General features: G+C 51.7%; 1 long non-coding RNA gene across 1 annotated transcript; it reads left to right on the forward strand.

The window, feature by feature from the left end:
* On the forward strand, window positions 1–27323 carry LOC137841295 (uncharacterized). Its single transcript, XR_011088544.1, has 2 exons — window positions 1–126; window positions 25889–27323. It is a non-coding gene; the product is annotated as an uncharacterized lncRNA (long non-coding RNA).

The following is a 27323-nucleotide window of genomic DNA, read 5'->3' on the forward strand; positions in this document are numbered from 1 at the left end:
GTTGCTTTCAGGAGGGAGGTTTTATAAAGCAGGAGCCACAGATGGGGGAAGTGAGCCCTGAGGAGCTGGAGGTGCTGTGGGCTGCTCTGGCGTGGTGCTTGTGGGCAGCCGTAAGGGAACCAGCAGGTAAGGAGTGAGTTTGTGCTGTTCTGAAGACTTAAAAATCAGTGGGTGAGTCAAAATGTGGTTTTGGTGGAGGCTAATATAATGGTGATGATAAAGTGGTGCGGTTAGTGCAGGTGTTGCTCATATCACTGATGCTTCTGTGCGGCTGATGGGAGCAGCTGAGCGGGGGTGCTGCAGGCAGCGCGGTGCCCTCGCTGCGGGAGGGTGCCTGGGGTGGGGGGAGGCTGCAGCCCCGTGGTGCCCTTGTGCTCCTCATGTGTTCCCTGTGTCCTGTGGTGCAGCCCTTTGGCTTGGGTGCCCCATTGGTCTGAGCGACTCCTTGGGCTGGGGGAGGAGAGGGGCAGTGCTGGGTCTCTGGGTGAGCTCGGTGTGCATGGCTACAAGCCAGTGTCTGGCTCAGGCTGGAAACAACGCTGTGGTGGTGAGGAGCAGGTGCTTGTGCCTTCCTACTGCTGCTTGGCATATAAACCTGGTGGGGTGCTCATGCCATGCTTGGTATGTGGAAGAGCTGATGTGCTGAGGTTGTGGTGGTCCAGCAGAGGATGGAGTGATCCGCACAGAGCTCAGTCCTGGGGCTTCTGTGTTTTTTTCTTTGGCAGTAGGTATTTAGAGGTTGGTTCTGTGTGGGGTCTTGCCCAGAGCTGCACCATGAGAACTGGGTGGGGGCTGTGGGTGTTACTGAGCGTGGGAGCTCCCCTCCTCCAGCTTCACAGGAGTGTCCCCACTGCACAGGATTTTGTGTTCTGGGACCACACTGGGGGATGGGGGAGAGAACTAAGGGAGGGGGAGCAGAAGCTGATGGGTTGAAATAAAGATGGTTTGATAGGATAGAAAGGGAAGGGGAATAATAACAATAATAGAACGTGCAAAGCAAGTGATACAAATGCAATTGCTTACCACCCACTGACCAATGCCCAGCCTGTCCTGGAGCAGCAGTCAGCCCCTCCTTCCCTCCCCCCATGCCAGCCACCCCATATTAATTGCTCAGAATGATGCTGTATAGCATGGAATATGTCCAGTTTGGGTCGGCTGCCCTGGCTTTGTCCCCTCACAGCTTCTTGTGCACCTCTGGCCTTGCTGGCAGGGTGGTAGGACAAGCTGAAATGTCCTTGGCTTGTGTAAGCCCTGCAATAGCTAGAACACTGGTGTGCTATCAGCATTTTTCTCAACCTAAAACAGCACCATACCAGCTATTAGGAGGAAAATTAACCCTAGCCCAGCCAAAACCAGGACACTGCTTTTCTGTGAGCACAGAGATGCCCAGAGTAAGGAGCTGCTCATGGCCCTGTTTCAGGTTTTATACCATCCACTTGCTCTGGGCTGAACCATGAAAATGTCAGAGCTGTGGTGTTGGCTGGTGCCAGGCCGTTCTGGCTCAGTTGGGAAGTTGCATAAGGGTTTCAGCCCTGTTTCCAGGCCTACAAAGTTTGCACAGCTTTGGGTAAACAATTGGTCTTTCAGGTGTAAATGTAGTGTGAACCGAATCTCCCCCCTTGCCTCCTGGGACTGCTGCTGCTTCCAGCCAAGCCCGGGAGTGCTGAGATGCACAGCAGAGATAAGCGGTGCTGGAGGTAGGTCAGGGATGTTATGCAAACTCTGAGCATCAGAGATTCTCCTGCTTGTTAAGGCACAGACTGGAGTGGTTCTCACCACGTCCGAGCTGTTTCACCCTGAACAACCTGTCTGCAGCCCAGGCTGCCTCCAGCCGGCTGTTGTGGGTTGTTGGGGGCACGGCAGCGTGGGCTGCGGCACAGCTCCCAGCTGTGGGTCCTGGCTGGGTCCTCTTGGTCTGTCTGTCTGGACCAGAGACCCCTCTCCTGCCCAGCCCTGGGTGCTCTGTCCATTTGCTGGTGCCCTGGTAGGCCTTGTTGATGGCTGCAGGTCGAGTGCCTTTCCTGAGAGATACAGGGAGGCTGCTGTGGCATAACGAAGCAAGTGGCTGTGAAGCAGAGCTAGCAAACAGTCCACTTCTGCAGCTGGCTGGAAACCTCTGCCTGGTAGCCTGGAGTCGTTACTTCCCTCTGTGAATCTGGAGTCTTAATATTTAAGTGCTTGGAATATTTATTTTTCATGTTGCTTACTGACACCAGGAAAGGGAAATGAGTAAATCTTTATGCACTTTTAATCACCTGTTAGTGGAGGAGCTGCAGGGCACTGCTGCCTTATGTCTAGAGATAAAAAAAAAAAAGTGTGGATTTGCCAGAGAGAAGCGGCTCGTACAGGTGCTGTGTGGATGCTGGTGAAAGGCACAGAGCAGCACCCTGGGCAAGAGGGAGCCATCAGCCAGAAGTGCTTTGATGGGATTATGACAAGGAGAGGAAAACAAATCCCCTTTCTCCCTGGCATGGCAGGGGACCTTGTCCCCTGGCAGGACTGCTCTGGTGGGGAGGTCTGAGGGGGAGAGGCCCTGGCTGGCAGCACTACAAAGTTCCTGTCCCACCTTGCCCGGGATGGGGAAGGTGCCAAATGTCCAGGGTGCATGCAGGCAGCTGGATTACCATTGCCACCAAGTGTCACCAGCCTTGGTGCCGCCTGGCAGCACTCTGCAGGGCGAGCTGGAGCAGGCAAGGGCTGGGGACAGCAGAAAGAACTGCTGTGACCTCCCCAGCCTTGGTAGCAGCTCAGGACTGACCTTGAGTGCTGCGTCCTCATGCCTCTGCTGCTCTGTCTCTGAAATGGGGGGATTTAAGAGAAAGGAAAGGTCTTCTGGGGGAGCTGCATTTAATCAATGTCCTTGAAGGCCTTAGCTGAGGGTCCTAAAGTGTTATGATGTTATCATTAATAAGGACAGCATTTAAAATGAAACAAGTGACAGGGACAATAGAATAGCAGCCACTTTAATATTCTCTACTTCATTCTGTACTTAAAATCCCTGTCAGTCTCCAGTGAGGAACAAGGAGAATTTATGATGAAAAATCAAAGATGTCCATGAAAATCAAGGATGAGATCAGTGGGCTGATAGATGACTGGCATATGAGTGCCTATCACCACCAAGGCGCTCTTGGCGGGGGACAAACTGTAGCTTCCTACTCAGAGCTGCAATGCCACCCCTCTCCTTGCTGCCTTTGTTCTAAACACAGCTCTGTGCCCAGGAGCTTTCCTCTTGCCACAGCTGCTGCTGCGGTCCAAGGAAGGAGCACCCTTCTTGCTGTTCTGCCCCTTGTGCCATTGCTGGGGCTGGCGCTGGTGTTTGCTGGGGGAGCTCCTGGTGTGGTGTGACGGAGTGTCCTGCTGCTGCTCCCTGCCCGTGTCACTCTGTGTCCTGCTCCTCTGCTTTTAGGAGGTGGGTGCCTCCAGCCTGAGGAGGAGGAACAGCGCTGTGCTGGTTTGGCAGAGCCCTCCTGCATGCACCACAGACCTGCCAGCCAGGAGATGCTCCAGTTATCACCAGAGGCGTTTCACTGAGCCCTGGGCAGGTGCAAGAGACACTTGATCAGCCCTTGGCTCCGTTCCCCATGCTGTGGTCCCCAGGCACTCTGAGTGCTGGTGCAGTGTCCTGGGTGCAGAGCAGCCCCTGCACACCCTCGCCTCAGGGAGCTCCTTGCTCCAGCAGTAATTAAGGTGACTTGCGGTAACGCTAATGCTGTTCCACATAATGGTATAGGAGATAAATGCTCAATGCACAAAGGGAGTTTCTTGCTTCATAGCCCCATTCAAAAGAAGATTCCTTTTGAGTGATCTAATAATGGCAGTGACAAATGCTGTTTACCGGGCAGTGCTCTGCAGCCTGGGGGAGCTGTGGCCGGCGGAGCAGCGGCCCCGTGGGAGGGGATGGCCCCAGGGTGCGGAGGGTTAGGGCCCCGTCCCTGTGCCACGCAGGTCCCTGTCCTGGGCAGTGGCCACCAGAGCTGTGCTGGGGCACTTGCGGCTGCTCTGCCAGCACAGCAGGGCTGGGGACGTGTGCTTGCAGCTAATTAGCAGCCCTGCAAAGTTCATCAATAATAGATCTTGTGGTGGCAGTTGATTGCCGGCTCACAGCGGGTGGGCACGGGGTGGTAAATCAGCCTGATTGATTGTTGACCACTCCAGTTTTTCCAGCAGTAATTTAAAGCAATTAAAACGCCTCCCTCAGAAATTAACAAGGTAAATAACGCCCCCACGGAGCTGTGCGCAGCGGGGGTCCTGCTGGAGAGCCAGGGCTGGCAGGAGCAGGGGGGCTGGTGGCCACCTCTGGTTGCCACAGCTGGTCCTCCCCGCAGCGCTGCGGGGCTGCCACCACCTGTGCCGGGGGCCCTGAGGGAGAGGTGGGACCAAATGTCAGCAGGCTGCTGGCCCTGGGGAAGCTGGGGTGTTGGCAGGAAACCCCCTGAATGCTGCTGGCCACAGGAGCTGGATGGGCACAGGGCTGTGCTCGGCACCTCTGCTCAGGGCTGGGTGTGTGGGACCAGTGCTAACCTCCTGCTGTGCTGCTGCTTCTGCGTGGCTGGATGTTGGGATCCTATCCCTGACTGTCAGAGTACAGCACCGCCTAAACGTTGGATTTTCCCTTTAATAGGAATTGTGCCCAGCCCTTCTGCTGCAGCTCCTGTTTTAATTGTACAGCCTATCAATCCTGCTGCTGCTGTGGTACACACAGAGAGGCTACTTCACCCATGAAGGGTGATTATCTTTTATGAGTGTGAAATACCTATAACTCATGAGGTGCAACGGGAAGGAAGTGAGGAGAGAAAGGGAGTCACTCTTCATGGATCAGACAGTCCCTTCAGTATATGGGAAGGGCTTGCTTTTAATTAGAAAGTGCACTTTTCAGCCTAAATCACAGCAATGAAAACGAGGTGAAGAAGCATTTGTAACAATTGCCAAAGCTTCCTTGGAGGCTGGTGTGACCCACAGGTGTTCCTGGGCTACTGCTCTTCCCTGGTGGTGTGGAGGAATTTCAGAACTGCAGTTTGGGGTGTTCAGGCACAGCTGGTGGTTCGTGGTGACCGGGTGCAAGGTGTGAGTTCCTCCAGGCACTGGGCACTGGTCTGTCAGCACTGCCAGGCTGCCCTAAATCCCCCCAGCTCACTGCCACATGCCATTGCCTGGCTTTGGGTGCTGTTTGTCCTTGCAGGGTGCAGACAAAGGTGCTGCTTGTCATCTCTTGGAGTTCCCCTGGCTGCTTGCTTTGCACAGCACTCAGCGTGCTGCATGTTCAAGCACCCCTGAGCAGGGCATGTAAAGTCAAGCAAGGCCTTGCAGCCCTGCTTGCCAGCAGTGTCCCTGGCATAGACCATCAGCTACATTGCTTGCTCTTCAATGGGACAGCTCGGGGGCACTGGATGTGTACAGGGATGGGCAATGTCTGCTCCCTGTCCAGAGCCAGCAGCAGCAGAGCTCTTCCTTGCACCAGGGTCTGCTCTGCAGCCCGAATCTGGGGACTGCAAGCAGCTGTGGGTTTCCCTCTAGAAAAGCTCTGGCTTTGGAGAGCTGAGCAGGGTGGTTGCCAGCAGATCCTGTCTGAAATTTTACAGTAGTCTTTTCCCCATACATCTCACTGAGCTTTCCCCTGAAGTCCTTGCCTGTGTCCGAGAACCTGTGGGATGGTCAGGCTGCGGGGCTGGTTTTACTGGTGGGTCCCACTGGTGCATGCTACCTGTCAGAGATCCCCACTTGGATCTGGGTGGTGAGTGTATTTTATGTCAAAAACTGTGTTTAGCTCTTTGACAATATTTATGTGAATGCTCGTCTGTATGCTAGCCAAACATACCCACCTGGTTTCCAAGGGCTGCTAGGAGCCATGGACTTCAGCATGCACCTTTCCTGCTGTGGGGCTATTAGATGCAGTGATTTGTAAATGTGTAAATTCCTTGACAGAAGTGTGGATCTCTTTTTTTCCCTCTGAGCAGTGGGAATGTCATTGATCTCTGGTGCTGTGCAGGATGCTGGTTTTGCTAATACTTTGCTTTGCAGTGATTTTTTTTTGTGGGTTGCAAAAGTTATGCGAGCCTTGATCTCTCCAAGATATCTAATGTCTCAACTTATGCCTTGTAGAGTGTTCTGATACTGTGCAAAGAGTGCTGGATAACAGCAGGAAATGATCACCCACCATGAGTTCAGGCATCGGTAGCTTGCCCTGAGACGTTGTACTAGCACAATTTGGGAGCTGCTCAGCCCTTTAGAAGATGTCTTTAAAAACTTAATCTGTGCAGAGAGCAGCCTCTACCACAGGCAGTCTGTGCTGCTACTGCCTTGAAAGGAGAAACTGGTCGTGGGAGGGAGGCTGCAGGTATCTGAAGCTGGCTGTGGAGGTAACTGGTGTGTGCCTTACATAAAGCCCAGGCAGCAATTATGTTATTAGCCCTACCTTTTGGGAGGGCTCCTCAGCCTGTCTGCAGCTGTGGGGCAGTGATGTGGCCTGGACCTCCGTGGTGCTCTCCCACTGGGAGAAAAGCTTGGGGCTTGTCTGGAGCTGTGTGGGGATTTCTCTGATCCCACAGGGAGCCTGCAGGGGCTTGTTTGGGACTGAGTTAATGCTACTGCAGAGAGGAAAGGAGCCCTGAGATGCTCTGAGCAAGGAACCTTCTCTGTGGCAGCCACGGGCTCCTTCTTTCCAGTTGCACTGGGCAGCCTGTTGCTCTGCCCCACTGGTGCTGGGGGAGAGCATTGGCACCCTGCTTGCTGTCAGCTGCCAGCTTCAACTTGCTTGGGAAGGGCACGCTTCCAGTCGGAGCAGAGCTATAACCCTTATATAACAGTGGCAACGTGCTTGGAATGAGCACCTCGTGTTTTAGAGCTATTAATGGTTTGTACAGCACAAGCTCAGGTTGGGCAGAAGCTAAGCCATGGCATTTTGCTGCAAGTTGGGAGCAGCAGATGTTCTCGGCTGGTGCTGGGGATGATGTGGGAGTCCCCGTTTCCACACTGTGGGGCTGGGAAAGGCTGGGCCCTTCCCGGGCAGTGTGCTGCTGCCCCTGGGACACCAAGGGGTGGGTGCCCTGGTACCTGCTGTGGGAGGGAGCTGGGCACTGCCCCTTCCAGCCTCCTCCCCGGGAGGCTTTGCCTGGCCTCTGGTGACCTGGGTGAGCAAGGGAGCTCTGGGGTGTCTGCGGTAATGCCACACCAGCTGAAAGTGATGGTTTGTATGTTCTAACAGGTGCTTAGTGCTAGGACTCCAGCTGTTCTTCCTTCGTCCAGGCTGAGCAGCAGGAGGGGGAAGGGCCCCGCAGTTTGGGATGATCAATAGGAACTACAATGCCTTAGTAGCTGAACCTGGCATTCAAACGTTTTTAACAAACTGGCTGCTGCTTGCCCCCAGTGTTGCATTTTGATTTGTCACTTGTCACTGATGTGGTGACATAAGGTCCGGAAGTTTCTAGAACTCATTGAATGCAGGCATGCTTCGGATGACAATTTTTAATGAAGCTGCATGGTCTCTGTGCTCTTGCTGTTGATTCAGCTCATCTGCAGCATGCCCTGTCTGCTGGCCAGGGGCGCCTGGGCTTTGGGCAAGCTTTGTGAAAGGAAGGTGGCAGCTGGGTTTGGAGGAACGTGTCGGTGATGTCCTGGGCTGGCCCAGGATGTCTCTGGTGGCTGAAGGCTCCTTCATGCCTGCTTTTGTGTGCTTGTGATGTTTATTTAGACTAACCTGTGGAAAGCCAAAGCAAGTTGTATGTTAGAGTAATTTCATGGGTTTAAGGTGTGCTGTCCCAGCTGCTTAGGTTGAGATCCTGAACAAAAGGGAATGAAGCATAATTTGTCAGGCTCGTGTGTAACTGCGGTGCTGCCATTAAAAGGATATGATCTTACAAAAGAGGTAGGATGCTAAATCCAGCAGAGTAATTAAGCTACTCATCTAATTGAAAGTTTGATGATTTATTGAGCCATAAACCCCAATTCTTTCCACTTACTGACCAGGACCTACTATGTATGCTATTGCCTGATGGATTCTCATTTCCAGCTGGGCAATATGCTCCTTAAAAACAGCGTTAAAAATGTCACCAAGGAAGGCATCCTTCATACTGTGCGAGTGATTAGCCCCATCTGAAGTCTGCAGCACATCAGAATTATTCCTGCAGAGCACCGCAGGATCCTGTGATGGACGTGTGCTGGCCCCCATGGGTGCAGAGCTCCTTGGGGTAGGAGCTGGAGGCTGGTGCTGGTGCTGGAGGTGTTCAGCAGAGACCCGAGGGGAGACTGCGGTGCCACCAGCGCTGTGCACAGCAGTTGGCAAGGTGCAAACAGTGATTTATGCTGGTCACCCAAGTCTGGTGTTGCATGGGGGGGCAGGGACAGATGGGGAGGCTGTGCTGCCCTGGGGCTGGTGACACAGAGGTGCTCTTGGTGCCTTCCTGGCAGCTCTGAGAGAGCTTAGGATGTTTCAGCACTGCCTCCACCTTTCTTTACTTTTTTTTGACCCTTTGACCCCCTCACCCCTCTGTTCCTGTTAATTGTCTGGTGTTCCTACAGTTCCTGGTTCTGTTGAGGGCTGGGTGGTGTGGGCTGGTGCTCCTCCCTGAAGGAGGACTGGTGGCAGCGGTGGCCAGAAGTGCGTGCCAGGGCCTGGCCGAGCAGAGGTGACTGCTGTCTGAGGGCATTTCCAGCCTCCAGATATTTTTAGCTTGGAGTTTCCTGAGCCGGATGTAAATGTGTCTGGAATTGTCGTGGTGGATGTTAGCTTGGGGGGATGGATATGAAAGGTTGCACTCTGTGAAGGTTGCTTGTATGTGAAAACTCACCTATGAATGTCAGAATCCAGACAGAGCTGACACAATAAATGTGAGAAAATGAAAATGTAGGGAAAGTAAAGCAGCTGAGAATCAAGTGATTGCAATAGCTGTCTTCTAGGCGCACATCTGGACAGCAAGCTGCAGGAGTTCGGTATTCCCCTTGATCACAGAATGAACTCTTAAAACTTCACAGCATCTTCAGTCTCTGGTTAATGCAGTGCTCCTGGAAGGCTGCTCTCCGTATTTTTTTTCCCCTGTCAATTAGGAATTTCTTGGGCCATCTTTTCTTTAACCTGTACCAATTGCCTTAATTGACTTCCGCCTTAATTGGTAACAAATCATTTCCACAGAACTCTTGTAATTCTTTTAAATCAATCAGCTCAGCCTTCCTGTGGGGACTGTGTGTGAGCAGCGGAGCAGGGGCTGCTGCAGCCGGGCAGGAGGTGCCTGAGCCTGGCTCCTGCCACGTCCGCTGCGGTGATCAGATGAGGGCTGCCATCAGGAGCGTGCTGCTGGCTGCAGGGATGGAGCAGGAGGGCGGCAGCACTGCTGAGCTGGCTACCAGCGCCACCCGAGCAGGGCAGGGGATGGAGACGGGGGAGCATGGTGGGCATGAACTGCCAGAACAGAACTCCGGGGTAAGTGGTAGATTCTCCAACCCAAGACCTTCAGACCGAGGTTAATGTTACTTCGAAAGGTGTCTTGGCCAAAGTAGTCGTTTTGCTCAATAGAGGAAAAGCTGGTTAAAACACAAAAGCCTGTGGTACGTTGGAAATGAGACAGTATGATCTAGTGATGCCTTCTGGCATAAATATCTAGGAGCCTATGGAAATACATCTCACTCACATCAGTGTTCAAAACCATTAACTGGCTGGCCTCTGGTTGGTGCCACGTAGGTGGCTGAGTTCAGCACTGTCATTGTTTTGTTTCCCCAGTTGTCACACCCAGTGCAGAATACCTCTTAAATAATGGCAAGGAGAAGATAATGCAACATATAACAAAATCAGGCATGAAATCCCGATGCACTCTCTAAGTCAAGGAAAAATGATCTTAGAATAACACCACTCCCTTTGATGTACTTGTGGGCTGTGTAATTAGCTGTAACCAAAATATTATTTGATCTTCTGTGTTGAAAATCACAATTTGTTTTCCTATGTATACATAAGAATATACTTACAGCACTTCTTTGTATTAGTCACGTTTCTGAAAGCTGCAGCTGACCTCCCAGAACACCCAGAGAAAAAACTGGGACTTTCCACATGCAAATGGAAACATGCTTTGTTCTTGAAGGGTCTGTTCTGGGCGTATGAGTAGGAGGGTTGGTTTCTGCAGGTAACAGACATCCTGTGGGGCAGAGGGGATCCGAGCTCAGCTGCTGAGGCTGCCTCCATCCAACGTGGGGACTACCTCCTCAGAGGAGGCTGTGTACGGGGGTGTCTGGGTGCAGGGGGTGTGGGCCCTGCAGTTCTGGGTTTGTGATCCATTGCTCTAGGACTCGCACTCTTCTCCAGCATGGGGTGCACCTATGGGACTGGTGTTGTGGCTGTGCCACAAATCCTCCCCTGGCAGTGAGGAGTTGATGTGTGTTGAGGCAGGGCACAGTCCTGTGACAAAGCACACGTGGCCTTGCCTTTGCTGGAGGTGTGCAAAGCTCACCTGGTGCACGGGCAGGGAAGCTGTGCTCCTGCTGCTTCCAAAGGGCAATGAGCCCGCTGGCCAGGCAGGCAGCCCTGGGAGAGCTGCTGCGGCTTGGCGTGGGGAGAGCCACATCCCAGATGCATCCCTGAGTGTGTCTGCACAACCAGCTGCAGGGCAAATAATTACGGGCAATAAAGTTAGTTGAATTCAGCTTGTTCTCTGAGACAAGGCTTTACTCATTCCTAGTGTTGTTGGCTTCTCTGCTGCTTCCTTATTTATCCCATTTCTGCAGCAATTACACCCAATTGGCGTGTTTGCACTGGCTGGGTGCTGGCAGCGCCGTTCTGCGTGTTGGGGTGCGCGTGGTGCTGGATCGCGTTACAGGCGGCTGTGCTGGTTCCTCATGCTCGCAGGGAGCTGCTGGGCGTGTTTTGGGCAGAAGTGCCCCTCTGAGCACCTCCACTCTTTGCTTGGCTGGGAGGGAGGCTCGTGGGGGGGCCCAGGGCTCACAGTTCTCCCCAGGTGCCGGCAGCAGGACGCAGCTTGCCCTGAGCCCAGCCAGGGGTGTGCGGTGCAGGTGGGGTGTGCTGGGGGCAGAGCAGCATGGTGGTGTGATGTGGTGGAGGAGGGACTTGCACAGCATCTTCCCCCAGCCCCCAAAAATACAGCAGGGGCTCTGGGCTCATGGGGGCTGCAGGACATGTGCCCCGGTGTGGGGCTGAGCACTTAGCAGCTGTCTCCAGCCCTGCCTCTAGGGTCACACGTCCCAGCCTGTGCCAAGCAGACAGATGCAAGGTGTAAGCTGGAATCCTGGCATGATGCAGAAGTGGTCCTTCCCCTGTTTGAAAGTACTGCCACTCACTGCCCTGGACTTGCTCCCTGTATGGGCCTTCCTGTGCAGCTCTATCTCATCAGCTGCCCAGTAGAGAGCTGGGATCAGGAGGATGCTTGAGAGGTGCTGGGTGTTGCCTCCTGCCTCAGCCCATGCTAGTCGGACCCTGGGCTGCTGAGGACTTGGAGGCTCAGTTTCACCTGGAATGTGTGAAAGACTTGGAGGCTGGCAGCTGGGAACTACCTTAACTCTTTTGGGCTTGTCTGGACCTTGAAGGCAGAACTGAGTCTAAAAGGGATTCACTACAGGGTCAAGAAGTGTCTGACACCTTCCGTCTTGTGCAGTGCTCTGCCTCTGAAAGCAGTGACACTTCTCGTGCGAGTCGCCCAGCTTGCTGCCAGTGCATCCAGTTTCCTTGGAAAAATGCTTTGAAAAGGAGTCAGGAAGGACCTCCCTGATTAGAGGAGCGGCCCGCGACCTGCTTTCCATGAGGTCTGTTCTGGCATCCAGCAGCCTCCCAACAAAGCATGGATATCCTTTGAAGGGGAGGAGAGGCCCGTCCCTCCCAGTTGCAGAGATGATTCGTGGTATCAAAATAGCTGGCAATAAAATGGTCTGAGAGAACAGCTCCTCCTGAGTGCTTTCTCCACCACAGCTGGAGCAGTCCGCAGCAGGGAGCCGCTGAGCTCTCAGGAGTCAAAGGCAGGGGCCAGACTGGAAGCTGTGCTGCTGGCCAGCAATAACACTGACAGAAATGCCAAGAGCAGCTCTGCAGTCCTGCTGCCATGAGGTGTGATGGCCAGTCCAGAAATATGAATAATCACCTTTTGAAGGTCCACAGAAGCAAAATGTGGGAGATGCAGCCCCTGAGGACTGACATGCAATCTCCCCATCGTATCCTGGAGCACACTGCTGGGCTTGGGACAGTGGGCAGGGCCTTCAAGAGGCTCTGCAGAGGCTCTTAATTAGCAGAGGTGATGGATGAGGTTTGTACACAGTGCCGAATCACCGCTCTGTGACCTCTGACAGCCATGTATTGCATCCTGCTTTGTCCTTTCCAAAGCAGAGAAGGAAAGCCCGGCACCTTCCTATTTGCAAGACAATTACTGCTTGTGCTCTTAAAGCTTTCCTGCTTCAGCAGCACTTTAAATCCAAGAGATAATCAGAGTTTGACTTGGCTGAGTTACAAGGACCATTTCCTTTCTGATTAGCCCCGTTGTTGCTCACCTTCCTTTAATTTCCATCCATATCTTTGCTTATGGGAGTCTCCATCTGAGATTGTGTGTGCAGCTTTTTGTGTTGTAGATGGACCACAGAACTTTACTAATAATTAGTGTTTGTCATCTACTGCTAAATATTTGGAAGGTTTCTAAGACCTGCCACGTTCCCCTTTGTGTAGGGGAAAGTGCTCTCAGGAGCATTTCACAGGGTTTGGGGATTCAGATGGGGATTCAGCTCTGTCTGCCAGCGCTGCTTTGCTGTAGTTTGCTTGCACTTGGTAGGTTCTAGGAACATGTCCAGTATAAAATCAAACAGAACACGTGGAAGATAAGCTTTGTACTTAAAACTGCTCTGCCATCCAGTGATCTGGATTAGCTGCTCCTGTCCTTGAAAACCTAGACAGGACGTGGTTTCTACATGCTGCCCATCAGCTCTTGGCTAATAAATATCCATATTAAAACCCACACTGAAAAAAGCACATTTGTCTAATCAGAAGGTCATTTGCTCGAGCTGCTCCTGGGTTGCAGTCTGAATCTAGACAGGACCTGACTCTTTCAGGTGGTGGGCACCTACATCAGTCAACAATAAGCAACGTGCAGCAAGACTCATGGTGCAGCAGTCCTTCCTTTGCTTGTCTTGCAGGTCTCATATCTAATGGTTTGCTTTCCTTCGGTTATGAAGATGTTGCCCACGAGTGGGCCAGAGCCTGTGGCTTTGGACCTCTGTGTTTGAGACCGCAGCCCTGGCTGCCAGAGGTGTGTGGGGCCTGTGGCACTCAGGTGCTGCTGGTGGTTCCTTGTTCCAGGGTGATGCCCAGAGAGCCAGCCAAGAGGCAGGAGGCAGTGGGACCATGGAGCTTGCTCTTCAGCTCACCTTCAAACCCAGATCTCATGAATGGATAAAAGTGTGCTGAGACTGCATTGGAAGTGGGCAGCCTGGGGTTGTGGGGTTGTGCAGTGACAAACAGGCCTGAAAGTTTTACCCTGTACTGATGCCTCAGAAGTTTTCCTCGGGCAGGTTGAGGGTGGCAGCAGACCTGGCACGTGTGAGGCTGTCTCTGTCCCCTGTCAGTGCAGGACTCGTGTGCTGTGTGCGCCACAGGAGGCAGCTCTGCCTGCAGAGGTGAGCCTGGTTGGAGCCGCTGGCTGTGCCAGGGCCTCGTCTTGCTGCAGGATGTTATGACTTGGGCTGATGCTGGTGATGGCGTGCGGATCGCTCACTCCGAATTCCTGCTGCTGACAATCAGCCAAGCAGATTCATGGCGCTGGTTCAAGTGGTTGGGAGGGGAAGAGCTTGTGTTATAGTCCTGTCATGGAAAATGCCTGAAAATCCCCCAGACTTGAATGTATAACTGGGTGAGACCCACATGGTGTGAGGGGTAGGGACAAGCCTTGTCTGTACAGCAAACGGGGGCTCACAGGAACTCTGCAGCCACTCTGTGGGCTGCAGCACTGGGATGCTGCGGTGTTGGGAGCAGGATGGTGGAAGCTGCTGATGGTATCAGGACATGGAAGAAATAACTTCTGATAAGGCAAGGCCTGACCTGAACTTGTGCCCAGCACTTTGAAAGAGAAGGGAGCAAACCTGCTCGGTGGTGTGGGAAACCTTGGCTAACTTCCTTGTTTAGTTTTCCCACAGCCCTGTGCTTCCTGCTTGCCCTGGCTCTGGAAGTACCAAGATAGCATCGGGCTGGCCGTGCCGGTGGGATTCCGTCCCGGGTGGGAGCAGGACGTGATCGCCGTTCCCCAGGGCATCTGCAGGGCTGGGATGTCTGTGGGCACAGGAAGGGCTCAGGGAGGCTGGAGATGATGACCCCGTGCTCTGGGGTACGGAGAGGATCAGATCCCAGCCGGAGGGGAAACATGAGTGAGGGGGTGCGGGATACCTAGGGCAGGGAGGGGGCTGCTGCTCTGCATGTGAGGTAATTTTCAAGATGATGCACCCTGCCCCGTGGGAGGGAGTGTGAGTGCCTCCGGCTGGTGGAGATTACTGGAGGGGAAAAGGGTGGACTGCGGGTCTGGCTCTTCCTCCCCCTCCCTAGGTCACCGGCTGTAAATTGGCGCAGCCTTTCTGGGCATAAGGAAAAATACCAGTAGCCTGCCAAGCAAAACAATAGGTCTTTCCACTGTTGAGCGATGTCCAGACAGTCTGGGCCTGTGTCCAGCTCTGGGCTGGCTCTTGACTAAGCCTCCCTTTGCTAGAGCTTTAATAGGAGGGAAAGGAGAAGCAGCAAAGAGTAATGAAACAGAGGAATGTCTGTGACATTTTTCTAAAAAGGAAAAATGTGGAGTTTCCAGTCAAACCGAAAGACTTATTGGGTTCGCTGGGAGGCTAAGTCCAGCTCCGTAGGACAAACTGCTAGATAAGGAAAACAATTTAGTCCCAAGTAATATTCACTTCAGGATGGTGTGCAGGCTCCGCCAGAAACTGTTTTGACTGCACCTTTCTCATTGATTTTTCTTCCTAGCTCTCAAGCAAACCTGGTGGTGCCCTGGGGGACTGTGGTGAGACGCTTGCAGAGGCCCACTGGGGCCCCCAGCACCCCCACCTGCTGGGGGACAGGGAGCTCGTGTCCCCCCAGGCTGTCCGTGCCTGGCCATGCTGCATCTCCCCGGCACGCAGCGGGGGTTTGCATTGCAGCTGTGCCAGGTGCTGCCAGTGGTGTCCCCTGTGTCCCCAGCCACCAGTCGCTGCCTTGGTGCTGGACAGAGTGTCCTGACCCTTCTCAGTGGGCCAAAAGCTGCAGACGTCTGGGAAAATGATTCATCTATGATTCAATCAATAAGTAGGATTTTACAGCATGCTCACCAGTTCAGTGCAGGGCTCGCTCCACTTGCGTTGTACATGCTTTCATTTGCTGATGGTAGTGTTTCACAAAGGAGGGGAGGTTTGATGAAAGCTAAGTCTTGATGAAATGGTGTCAATAGTCTCCTGTGATCGAACTGTGGGCCTGGTTAGGAAAAGTGATGGGGCTGGTGTTTCAATTCTTTGAAGGTGTTTGACAATTTGACCAGAAAAACTAGCTAATAGCATATGCCACTTGGATTAAAAAGCAGCTTAATGACAGATTTCATAGAATGGTCATTAATGGCAGTGCTGCATCCCCCGGCATTCCCAAGGAGCATTCTGACATGATTTGATTTAATGTGTGATTTAATGGCAAGGATGATAGCAGCCTTTGGTGTTACTGGGGAAGCCTTGGAACCAGCAATTGCTGCTCAGCCCTTGCTGTGGGCAGCCCACAAGGCTCCCACCTTGTTCCCAGGATGGAATTCTGGCTGCCAGGCCCATCCGTCTCCTCAGGAGGTGGTAGCTCTGGCTTCTCCATCAGCTGGGAGCTTCTGAAGGCAGCCTCTTCCTGCAGGGCTCTCTGGGTTTCCCTGTGCTTCCCCCAGCACAGCTCTGCTCATCGGCCAGGCTCAGTAGCAAGGCACAACTCACGTTTGTGTTGAGGATGTGTCTGGGGTGAAGCTGTGTCTTCATTTCTTATCGCTTTAGTTCATGCTCCCTTCTTGCCAGCACTTGTATTTGCAAATCATTTTCTCACTGACAAATGGATGCACATCACAAACACCCCGCAAACAAGACACGGATGCAGATAAGAGACTGCGTCCTGTGCAGCAGTGTTGATCCCCTGATACCAGCCTCTCCCTGCATCAGACCCCATCCTTTTCACAAGGCAATCATTCAGACCAATGATTACTCCATCCACATCAGCACTTCTTCCAGGAGAAAACCTAGCGTGAGGAATGGTGCTTGTACTCCTGAAGAACTGAAGGCAGCTGTAGCACAGGCACTGCAGGTTCAGTCTCCATAAAGCCTGGCTGCTGCATGGGGGCTCTGTCCTGGCTGTGCTTGACTTTACATGATTTGGGATACACTTCCCTGCATTTTGTAATTGTCCCTCTGTGGACTGGGCTACTGTTTGGATTTTTACAGTTTTAAATGAAGCTTCTCAATACTTGACTAATTTGGGAAACTATTCCTCTAAAAACCTGACCACTTGTGTGATGTATTTGTGAGCTGGGGGAGGTGAAATTCTCAGTATTTCCAAGGCTTGGACCATGTACATTGGTAAAACATGCCTTTTTCAGTGCAAACTGCCCAGTGCAGGGGAAGTCCTCTCCATGCCTTCCACCAATGCCCCTTGGTTGGACAAGGGTGTGTCTGGAGCTGGGTCCTGCCTCCGGCCCAGGCGTACCTCCCTGCCCTCTGCAGTGGGCATGGCTGGATTCACAGCCTCCACCAGCTGAAGGGCCAGAGATGAAGATATAAGCATGACAATATTCCCTCTGAGGGCAATTACTCAACAGGCAACAGCTACAGCACAGATGCTGGCACCCTGGCCCCGGCTCTTCCTCTTCAGGTTGCTTCGGGAGTCTGAGGCAGAAACTGAGCTCCCTTGCTGGAAGCCCATGTAGCCTCAGTGATAGCTACAGGGATCTCATCAGGCAGGAATTTCTTGGCAGGGGATAGGACCTGTCTGCCATATGGTTTCCATGTTCGGAGCAGAAGGTGATCTGTGGAAGTGGAAGGCAAAAAAAAAAAAACCTCCTGTGGTTGATTTTCACTTGAGACTAATTGTTCAGCACAGCTCTGAGGAGGGAGCGGTGACAAAGCTGACCCTCAGCCCTGCTGCAGGCTCCCTGGAAATCTCATGTGGGAATGCCTCGGGAGCTCTTCTGTGAAGTATTTTGATCTTTAGGAGTTTTTATATTTTGACAGATCAGATATCTGTTTGAAGGGCTAGACAATAAAATGTGAAACTGGCCAGAGCATCGAATGCACAAATACTTGTCACAGCCTGCCTGGCTGCAGACCCCGCTGCCCTGCCTGCCCCTGGCTGCATGGGAAGCTCACACCTCGGCAGCGCATCACACGAAGGGAAAGTATTGGCTGGTCAATGGTGGTATGGCATCTTTGTGGCTGTGTCTATCTTTGAAAAGCCTGTTTCCCCCCAGTATGTGAAAGCTGTGTAAAGCTAGTTATGGCGAGATGCCTGGTTAAGATGCCTGATCTGCCACCTCTGTCTTTCTGGCGTTCTATTCTCTGGCCTGAGTACATTTGCAGTGAATGTATTAGAAGGTGTTTTGTGCTTCCACATCTTTCTCCTAAACCCAATGGTAATCCAATAATGTATACTCCTGTGAGCATAGCAATACTTCTAAAGATTGACTAGATAGATGAACAAATCTGATCTGCTTCCCTCAGCAACTGTTTGCTGTGGTGAAATACCCCTTTACTAAAAACTTGAGCCAGGACTGAAGCTTGTGTTATGTACTCCAACTGCTGGAAGCACGGGCAGTGTTCAGTGGAGAAAAGAGCTGTGTTTGCTGGGAGGGGCAGCGGGGGCTCTGCTCCCACGACCTGGATGCAGGTCCCAGGAAGGGTGCAGGGGGCTCTGATGGCCAAGCTTGAGGCTGAGCACGAGGAGTGGCACTGCCTTCCCATCGTGGTGGAATGGCGAGCGTATATTGTCAGGCTGAATCTGAGCGCAGTACTAAGCTCCTCTGCCTGAATTAAAATTCACTCTGCTCTAGGAGGGCCTGGTTTGCAAGCTGCAGCTTCCAACTGGCAGCAACAAAGACATAAATGGCTAAGCAGATGCAGAAGAAAAGTCTCTCTGTGCCTGAGAGACAAAGGCACTCACTACTCCTCAACAAATATTTAGGCCATTTCTGTTGCCAGAAGCATCACAGGCATCCAGGACACATTTGCAGCGGAGCCGTGACCCACGGCGTCCGCGTGTCTCAAGCCCTTGGCCAGCAGCTCAACGCCTCACCATGGCCGGCACCAGGCGAGCGCACCTGGCAGGGAACCGCTGTGGAGCCTCCCGCAGCAAAGCCTGAAAAACAGGGAGCAGATCTGCAACGTGAGCCTGGGGGGCGTGCAGGAGAGGGTGTGGGAGGGAGGCTGGGGTGCTGTGGCACTGTGGCACAGCCGCCTGCTGCTGCAGCGAGTCCGGCACGGCCAGCCCGGCTGGGCAGGGGTGAGTGCATGGTGCTGCCCTTGGGTTTGTTCTCCAAAACGGGCAGCAGAAGCCAGTGGCAGCACTGCAAGGGGCTGGTGCTCTGGGCAGCTGCTGGCTACTGCTCACTTTTCCAGTGTCCCACCAGTCGGTGGGAGCTGATTGGAATCATGCTCCTCCTGAAGAAAGTGAGTTGCTGCTCAGCAAGTGCTCGCTTGTTCTCACACACAGCGCTGTGCCTGCGTGCAGTGCTGGGGGTGCTGCCCCAGGGGTGCTGCTGCTCTGTGAGGTGTCAGCCCCCAGCTGGCTGTGCTGCGAGGGGAGCACGGCCCCGTCCTGCGGGGTCACGCAGTGTGCACGGCAGCATCGGGTGTCTCTCTTTAAGAGTCTCATTTCCATTCTGATGAAAAAGTTGCTAATCAGAAATAACGAAGGACAGCCAAATAAATAGCAGTTGGTGCATTTGAATTCTTTCGACGTCTTTGCAGTGTTTCTGTGAAGGCACGGAGTGTTTTAAAACATGAAATGTAACATCAAAACAGTAAAAGTAGATCAGAATGTTCTGTCTTGAGTTTCAAACAATACCCTGGAAATTTCCAAGTCTTTCCTGTTTGTCCCGCTATTCACTGGACTCCTCTGTGCCCTTCTGCTGTTTACGATGGCAAAACTATTTGATTTTTCCTACTCACAGGCATCGATCTGGAGGCACTTAGCATATTTTGTGAAAATATTCCCTCTCCAAAAGTTTCCTAGTGCGCTCAGGCAAAGTGGAAACATTCTGGTTGCTTCAATCAGATCCCTCTGTCCTGGAATAGCCACGGTGCCTCTCCTCCATCCCCCAGGGGACTGCAGGGGCGGGAGGGACCAGCTGGGTTATTCTCATTAGGCAGCCTTGGGCCGCTGCCAGGGTTTAGCTCCAGTAGTTCACGATGGAGACCCACAACCTCTCATGACTTGGGGTCAGACTAAAGCAAAGCTCCCTCCTCCTGCTTTAGTTCTGGCAGGCAAATTCCATCACTGCACAAATATTTTGGCAATCAGCGATAATGGGAAAGGAAATGCAGAAAAGTCCAGTCCATGAGGAATTCTCTAAACTAGGACACTCCAAGAAAAGCAAGCTGGCGAGCGGTGCGGCTCCAGGCCCTCTCCAGCCCCAGTAACAATGGCTTTTCCCTTATCATCTGGTAGAAAGTCTTGCTGCTGCCTTGCCTCTCGCTCCCTGGTGTTTATTACCTAGGAAATGCAGCAGTGTGTGATTTGTAACAACGGGCTGCTCTTTATGGAAGTGTTTTATGCTCTAAGTGGTTACAGCAGTGTGGGATGGTGTGTATATTTTGGTATCTATAAACAAAGCAGCTCAAGAATGCCTTGATACCAAAGGTTGATTTTGGCTTTTGATCAAATACTTAATGTCTAGTTTTTTGCCTTCCCTCCCCTCCCCCTGGAAAAAAGAGATCAGTTGCTGAAATGAACAAAATAAAAGAAAACCGTGAAGCTTCCCACTCATGTGATTCTTTGGGGCAAAAGGGACAATTTCCAGGTCTTTGGAAGCCCTGTGGTGGGGCAGCTCACAGAGCAGGGGGAGCCAGCGCTGTGGGGCCAGGCCTTTGAGCCCCTCCTGGGGCAGGGAGAGGGGGTCTGGGAGTCCTTGGGAGCCCGGGGCAGCTTCGGGGGGGGAAGCCCCGGGGCCTGCCGGGAGGAGGACTGGCAGGCTCGCTGATGCACCCCCTCCAACTCTCCAGCTGAGCGTGAGCTGGGAGCACCACTGTGCTGTGTCCTGCTGTGCTATTCTGTGCCCTGCTGTGCCGTGCCACGCCATCCCCTGCCGTGCTGTGCCCTACCCATGCCAGCCTGGCCATTGCACCCGCTCCCACCAGGCTCTGGGGAAAGCAGGTCGTCTCCCACTCCCATGGCATGTGGGGTCTGTGGGGTGGCAGGGATATGGGGGTGACACCCCCACCCTAGCACCACTGGTTTCCTCCCTGGGGAGCAGCGGGGAGAGCTCTAACCTACCCCAGAGACCCAGGCAGCACTGCACCTCCAGCGGTGGTTCTGTCTCTTGAAATGTATATGGTGGCACAACACAGTAATATCCATTTTCCTGGTTTGAGGAACTGGATTCTTGTGTTTCATGCTATTTTGGTATTCATTTCAGTTTTTATCATTTTAAGGTTCATGCGTTTCTAATTGTTATGAATACCATGCTAAAATTAATAGTTCTATGGTTGGTTTATTACATTTAGTAAAATTATGTGCATGTAATGTTTGCCAAGAAAAGACGCAGCAGAGACTTTAATCATGTAAAGATGATAATTTAGTTGTTACACTTGTTGAAATGATGGGATTAATTTTTTAAAAGTTTGCAAACTAGAAGAGAAATGTAAAACAATAATTTAGCTCGACAAGCAAGCCAGCAGCTGACAGATATGTCCAGGCCAGTGGAAGAACAGACACATTGCAATCACAGCTGGGAGAAAAGTGGCACCGGTCAATTTTATAATTATGGGAGGTTTTATGATTCAGGCCAGATAATCCATGACTTTCTCTGAATTCTGAATGTTTTACAATGGCAGTGTGCTTAGTGTTTGACTGTCTCTGTAAGAGATCGTGTATTTTACTTGTGCATGGAGAACAGAAAACAATTCACAAAATCAAAACCTCTGCATTATGAGTTAATTACGGTGCGTTATGGTGGTCCTCAGCGGGACTCACCGGCCTTGCAGAGTCCCAGGAAACTGAGATTTTTAGTCACGTAGAGTCCTGCGTCTCTTCTAGTTCAGTCATCCTTCTGCCTGTTCTCAACAAATCCCTTCTTGTCCAGAGAGCTACCAGCCAGCAAGAGAGGGGGCCCATGCTTTCTTCTGAGCCCCCTGGCTTTTTTATTTGAATCAGCTGATTTTTTTTGTTTGTTTTTGAGAGAGAGTGAGAGAAAAGAGAGAGGCAGAGCACATGGGGAACTTCACACGGTCCTTGCAACAGAGCTCAAAGCTTCTGGCTGTGCATGGGTTTGCATTTGCCATACTGTGTAATAGGTATTATTTCACACTTGCTGGAGAAAATCTGGCTATAACTTAGGCATTAATTCTGTGGAGCATTTTGTAGCAGATTGTCGGGAAAGAAAAGAGAAATGTAAAATAAGTCTTGTTTACTATAGATGATGATGTGGCAAAATAACTCAACAGCCAGTTCTCAGGAGTTTATGACAATAATCATGAATATGTTTTATAAATGTGTAGCAATGTGAGTGGACTCAATTCTGGCTGAATTTAAATAATATGGCTTTGTGCAGCAAAGCCTAAATCAAGTGGCTATAATTTATGCTGAAATGTACTACAGGATGCATTTATTCACAAGTATGTGCTGATTGTAGCATTGTGCCTGATTTATGGTGTTTTACTTTTTCATATGAAAATCCCTACCAAAAATAATATTTAGCGTCTCCTTTTATTTACTGAGCCCCAGCAGTTCTCTAGGCACAGTGGCGGGGGATCACTTATCTTCCTCCTCAGCAGCCCGTGCGGGGCTGGGCGCTGCCTGCAGCCTGGGTGCTGTGCAGGTAGAGCCGTGCCGCGGGTGTGCTGTGGTTTGGGGCCCCGGCACCTTTGGTGCTGCACAGGGAAGCCAAGGCCGGTGGTCAGTGGTGTGGCCAGGCTGGCTCGCTGTGTGCTCAACCACCCCAAGGGCTCTGCAGCAGCCCAGCTTCTCGCTTGCTTGCAGTCATCACAGGCAGCGCTGGAGGCTGGCATCCTCCAACAGCCTTCTGCTTGGTGCCCGTGCTCTTCTGATGCTCCCCAGGTGACTTGGGTTGGTGCTAGGTGTCATGTCAGGGCCCCTGCCAGGTTTGGTGGCAATGTGGCCACCCGTGCCATCAGGGAAGCTGGTGGCTACCTCCGTGCTCAGGCTCATCGCCCCCTGGCCAGCCTGCCCTATGGAGGGTCTTTGACAGCCATTCGTGACCGTACAAACTCCTCTCCCCACTGGTCTCATTCAGCACCTTGGTAATGCTCAGGAGTTAGAATAAAGCTTGGATAGACAGCGGCAAACTGACATTTCCTGACTTGAAAGAGCTTGACCCTGTGGCCCGAGCAGAGTTCTTTCAGCTGACGGTGTGCGTGTAATGTTTTAATTGCGTGTGACAATACCCCTGGCACAATTAAGCTGGGAAGCTTCATTTATCACCACTACCAAAGGCAAGTGTCAGCTTGTGAGCACCCTTCTCTGTGTGTAGTTTTTTGGAAGTCACAGAAGAGGTTTCTAAAGGCAGGTAACTGGAAAAGTTTGGGTGATATTCCTGGACTTGTAGAATTGCCTAGACAAAGTGCCATATCTCTGGCTCTGCTAGAAAAATACATAATTCAGAGGCTAAAAGAAAGATTTATTTAAAGCATTTGAAATCCCCAAATAAATCATTTCATATCATAATAGAACCCTAACCATCCTGGGAGTGTGTACATCCATTAGAAGAGAGTTAAGATCCAGCCTTACTTTCTTTCTGGGTTAAAATCAGTTGTGCTGAAAGTTTATCAGTGATTTATTCTGCAGAGTGACTCCATTTGTAATTCTCCTTCCTGAAAGTTTCAGCACCATTGTTTTTAATGATAAGAACTTGTTGTAGCAACCCCTGTCCCTAAACACTTGGAAATTCTTGTTTAAATAAACATGCAACTTGCAAGCAACATGCAGCTTCAATGTGTATCTTATTAAAAGCTGGCACGATCGGAGGCTGCCGGCTTTCTTGCCAATGTTTGGAATACAGTAGCATTTTTACCCTGTACCAATAAATTTCTGTGCAATGAAAGGCCATAATATTTGCTGTTTTAAGGGAAAACTCTGCTTAGTTAGGTGGAGAGGTGGAAAATATTCCTAATAAATAGGATCCAGAATGAAGCAGGTAAATATTTAGGTTGTTAATGTTGTGTCTGTCTTACACAGGGCAAAAGCTCCCACCCTTGCTTTGGAGGAGACATTTCACAGCATTTCCAAAGGAAGGTCTCACAGTGAGGCATCCGAGGAGCAATTGACTTGAAATGTACCCAGAGCTAGACTGGGAATTTCCTCTTGTCCCTTGCAGAACAGTACAGAAGGAACCCAGGTTAACAGCTGAAGTTTTCTAGCAGACAATTGCACCATGGAGCTTTCAAACAAATATTTCAGGTGCCTAGTCAGGTCTGACTTTGTGCTTGCAAGGAAGGAAGCTGGCTGGGAGAGCAAAGCTGGGGGAACGTGAGGGAGGCAGAGCAAGCCAGGGCTGCAGAGACCGAAGGTGAGGATGAAGAAATCTTGCAGCCTTCACAGGACAGGCAGGTGGACTGTGGCTGCTGTGGTGTTGGAGTGCGGAGACAAGCAGCAGGTCCTGCGGCTCTGCTCCCTGCACCTCTTCCAAAAGGCCACAGCAGTCCCTGGGCAGTTTTGCTGGTGGCAGGCACCCAGAGCCAGGTTCTCTGTGCTGGAGTGCTGGTGCCTGAGGGGCTTGGAAATGAGCTTCACGTTCTGGGGGTCTGACTGTGGTGGTGCCTCCCAGCACACGGCCAGCAGCAGGGGTGGCTGTCCCCTCTGAGCCAAATTCTGCAGCTGCCTCCTGCTCCTGCGCCGCCCGCACACAACGGGCTCGTGGCAGCAGAGCTGCAGCCGCCGAAGGAACTTCTGCTGTCTTTAAGTTAGTCTTCTCTAATTAGTTCACTATTAATTAAGGGGCTCTGATGTTATGATGTGAAAATTAGCTGGCAAACCAGTCTGCCATTATCCAGAATTTGCAGAATTAAACTCTGAATTCCAAAATAACTTCTTCATTAATAATTTTGATTTTCCAGACATTACACAGAAACACACTGGTGATTAGCAGAAGTATGATGTGTTCTCATTCACAGTATCCCTAATTAGTAGTAATTTAGTTATTAACTCTTTGGTGCAAACGAGCGGGGACAGAACTGGGGAATGCTGGCTTCCTTCTGCACCGTGGCGTTCCCCCCGTCCCCCAAGGGCTGTGACTCCTGACGCAGAAGCCCCCCTCTGCTCTCGCGGTGAGCGGGGTGGGCCGGGGGGCTGCCACGTCAAGGTGTGTGCGTCTCACCCACCCTGCAGCAAGCAGGGGGAAGGCATGGCCAGGGACCAGCTCTGCCCTGCCACAGAGACGGCTTCCAGTCCCCAGCGCAGCACTGCGGCGGTGTGCAGGATGTCCCCTCCTCGCCGCACAGCCACCACCGGGGCTGCTCGGCAGTGGGCTGAGGCATTACCTGCTTCGTTCATAACTCAGGGAGAGTTCAAGTGGGCAGGAAGCTGGCCCTCTGCCTGGGAGAATTTGTCACAAGATTAGAGAATTAATGGGAAAATACAATATATTAAAGAATGAGAGATTTTGCTAACCTCTTACCTTGTCTTAGCCTTAATTGCCTTTAAAAATCACAGGATACAATGAATTACCATTGATTTTTCTCAATAACGTTTATTTCTGCAAAAGCCAGCTGAACTGCGGTGAGAGGCCGTAGTTCAGAGGGAGCTGCCAGCCCTGCGGGGTGGGCCGGGTGCACGGGCCTGGGCGCTTGGCGAACGGGACGGGATGGTGCCAGGGGCAGGCCCCGAGCCCCATGGGTCCCCTGGCCCCGCTGCAGTGCCCAGGGGCCAGCACGGTGTGGAGGAGAGCCGGGAGGTCTCTGGCCCTGCTCCCTGTTAACGCATTTTTATCTGACACACACCTTAGAAACGAGCAGTCTTGGGAGGTTCAGTGGGGCAGGTCCGGACTGAGAGAGAGCATGAAAGATTTATAAAGCCTTTTTGGTGGCAATCGATACTGCTTCTTATTACAGCTGCATTCTTCCAAACTCGCCCTCATTGTTCATTTTTCCACCTCTTCTAATTTGACCAAAAATGAATGGATGAAGTACCAGGGAGGGGCCTGCATGGTTGAGAGATACCAGTTCAAGAGCTAAGCCTGGTAATTAATCCCTTCATCTGATTCCTTCCACTGGCGAGGGAGTTCATTGCTGAACTACAGCATCCATCAGTACTTACACACTGTGTGCCTGCGACCGCAGCCGTGGGTCGTGCCCAGCTGTGCTCGCGGCTACTGCTCAGCGGTCCTCGTTCAGAGCTGGCGCTGTGGGGACAGCGGGCACGTAGTGGGAACGACGGAGCAGAAAGTGAGAGGAACCATGGGAACACGGGTCGTGGTGTCAGGCTGCGCGTTCAGGCTTGCTGTGAAGTTCCTGGTGAATTTCACACAAAAATTGCAGAAATCAGAGAAGAATGTTCCCATGGCTTTTCAGTGGTAGGGAGGAGGTTCTGCCGGCAGGAAAAACAGCATGGGAAAATGCAGGAAGGCATCTGCAAATATACCAGGCAGTGAGAAGAGCCGGCACCACCGGCTCCTGGGGAGCGAGTGAAGATCTCACAGGGAGAGATCATTTGGCTGCTAACAGCCCTGAAGTGTTCAGTAAATGTTTCTCATTTTCACTGCAGTTTTAAAAAGCCTTTCATGGCCATGCAGTATAACATACAACCTCACTGAGGAGGATATTCACTGACAGACCTTGGGAAGGCCACCAAGATGGACCTTTCAGGAGCCAGACAACAGATGCACTTGAGCATTTTAAAAGAGCAGAATGAAATCCTTCCTGGACTATTAACAGTAACGCTGCGTACTCAGTGCACTGAGAACATTCCAGAGGAGAAGAGTTTGTGCCAGAGTTTGCAAAACATGACGAGGGTGAGCTGAATTGCTAGAGGTTTGTCAGCTGGCAGCTTCAGACAAAACCATTGATAGGCAGAATTGAAGGTGTAAAAAAAAAAAAAAAAAGAAACACATCGGGAGGCTGCAGGCAGTGCAGCAGGTCCAGAGCAGAGGCACCGGGTTGAATTGAGGCTGCAGCCGGTGTGTACGATAAGGAGAGATGTCAGCAGTTCTCTTGTGTTAGATGATTTGGAGGAAGGCAAACAGAGGCAGGTGAGGAGTCTCCAGGTTGCTTTGTGGGAAACACTCCTTATCACAGAGGAGTCCTGTCTACACTTCAAGCACAGACATGGGATTTGTATCAGGGACCAACACAGAAAAGCCCTCAGGTCTGATCTCCTACTTAACACAGGCCAGATGAGCACGAGGATCCCTGTGGCCTTAAATGTATGATCTGTTATTAGAAAACACCTGGCAGTTTGACTGGCATCACTGGGAAGGGACAGGGGTAGGAGCTTTTTTGAACTGAAGCTCTGCTCCCATTGCCTTGCACAGGGGTAGCCCCAGGCAAAGACTAACCTCAGAGTTTGCTAACCTTGCACACAGAGGCACGTACTGTGCCCAGAGCATGGCTTTTTGAGTGATGAATAGCAACAGGATAAGCTCACATTTTCAGTCCCAGCCAGCCAGCGTGGTCTTGTGTGTGCCCACCTGATGGCTTACCTGGCTCCTGGACTGGGAAATCTCACAGTGACATGCCTGGAGAGCCTCCGCATGTGACTGCACTCCCCGCTCACCACAGCCCAGCAGCAGCTCCAGAATCACCTTGCTTGCTACGCTGTATGCTGCCCTCTCCACACGGAGCCTCTGCTGCCTGCTAGATATTCATGGTGGCTGCTTGGAAAGCCACAGTCATAATGGGATCATTTTCCTGCAAGCTGTTTCAGAAGACATCATCCAGCCAGTCATATTTCTGTGCAGCATCTGTCAGGCTTCTGCACTTCAGCAAGCTTCAGACAGGACCATTTATAGTTTCAATAATGGTTTATTCAAAGACAGGTTATGATAACTTCAATCTCCCTGTTTTGCAGATATGATGTAATTTGAACATGTCTATGGAAGTTTGAATGAAGGAATTGTCCTGTGTATATGATGAATATTCTAATTGAGAATAATATTCAATAAAGGCCAAGACAGGTGCTTTCTCCTTCTTGGGATTCCTAA

This window comes from Anas acuta, chromosome 17 (assembly GCF_963932015.1).
Source record: "Anas acuta chromosome 17, bAnaAcu1.1, whole genome shotgun sequence".
Taxonomy (NCBI): domain Eukaryota; kingdom Metazoa; phylum Chordata; class Aves; order Anseriformes; family Anatidae; genus Anas; species Anas acuta.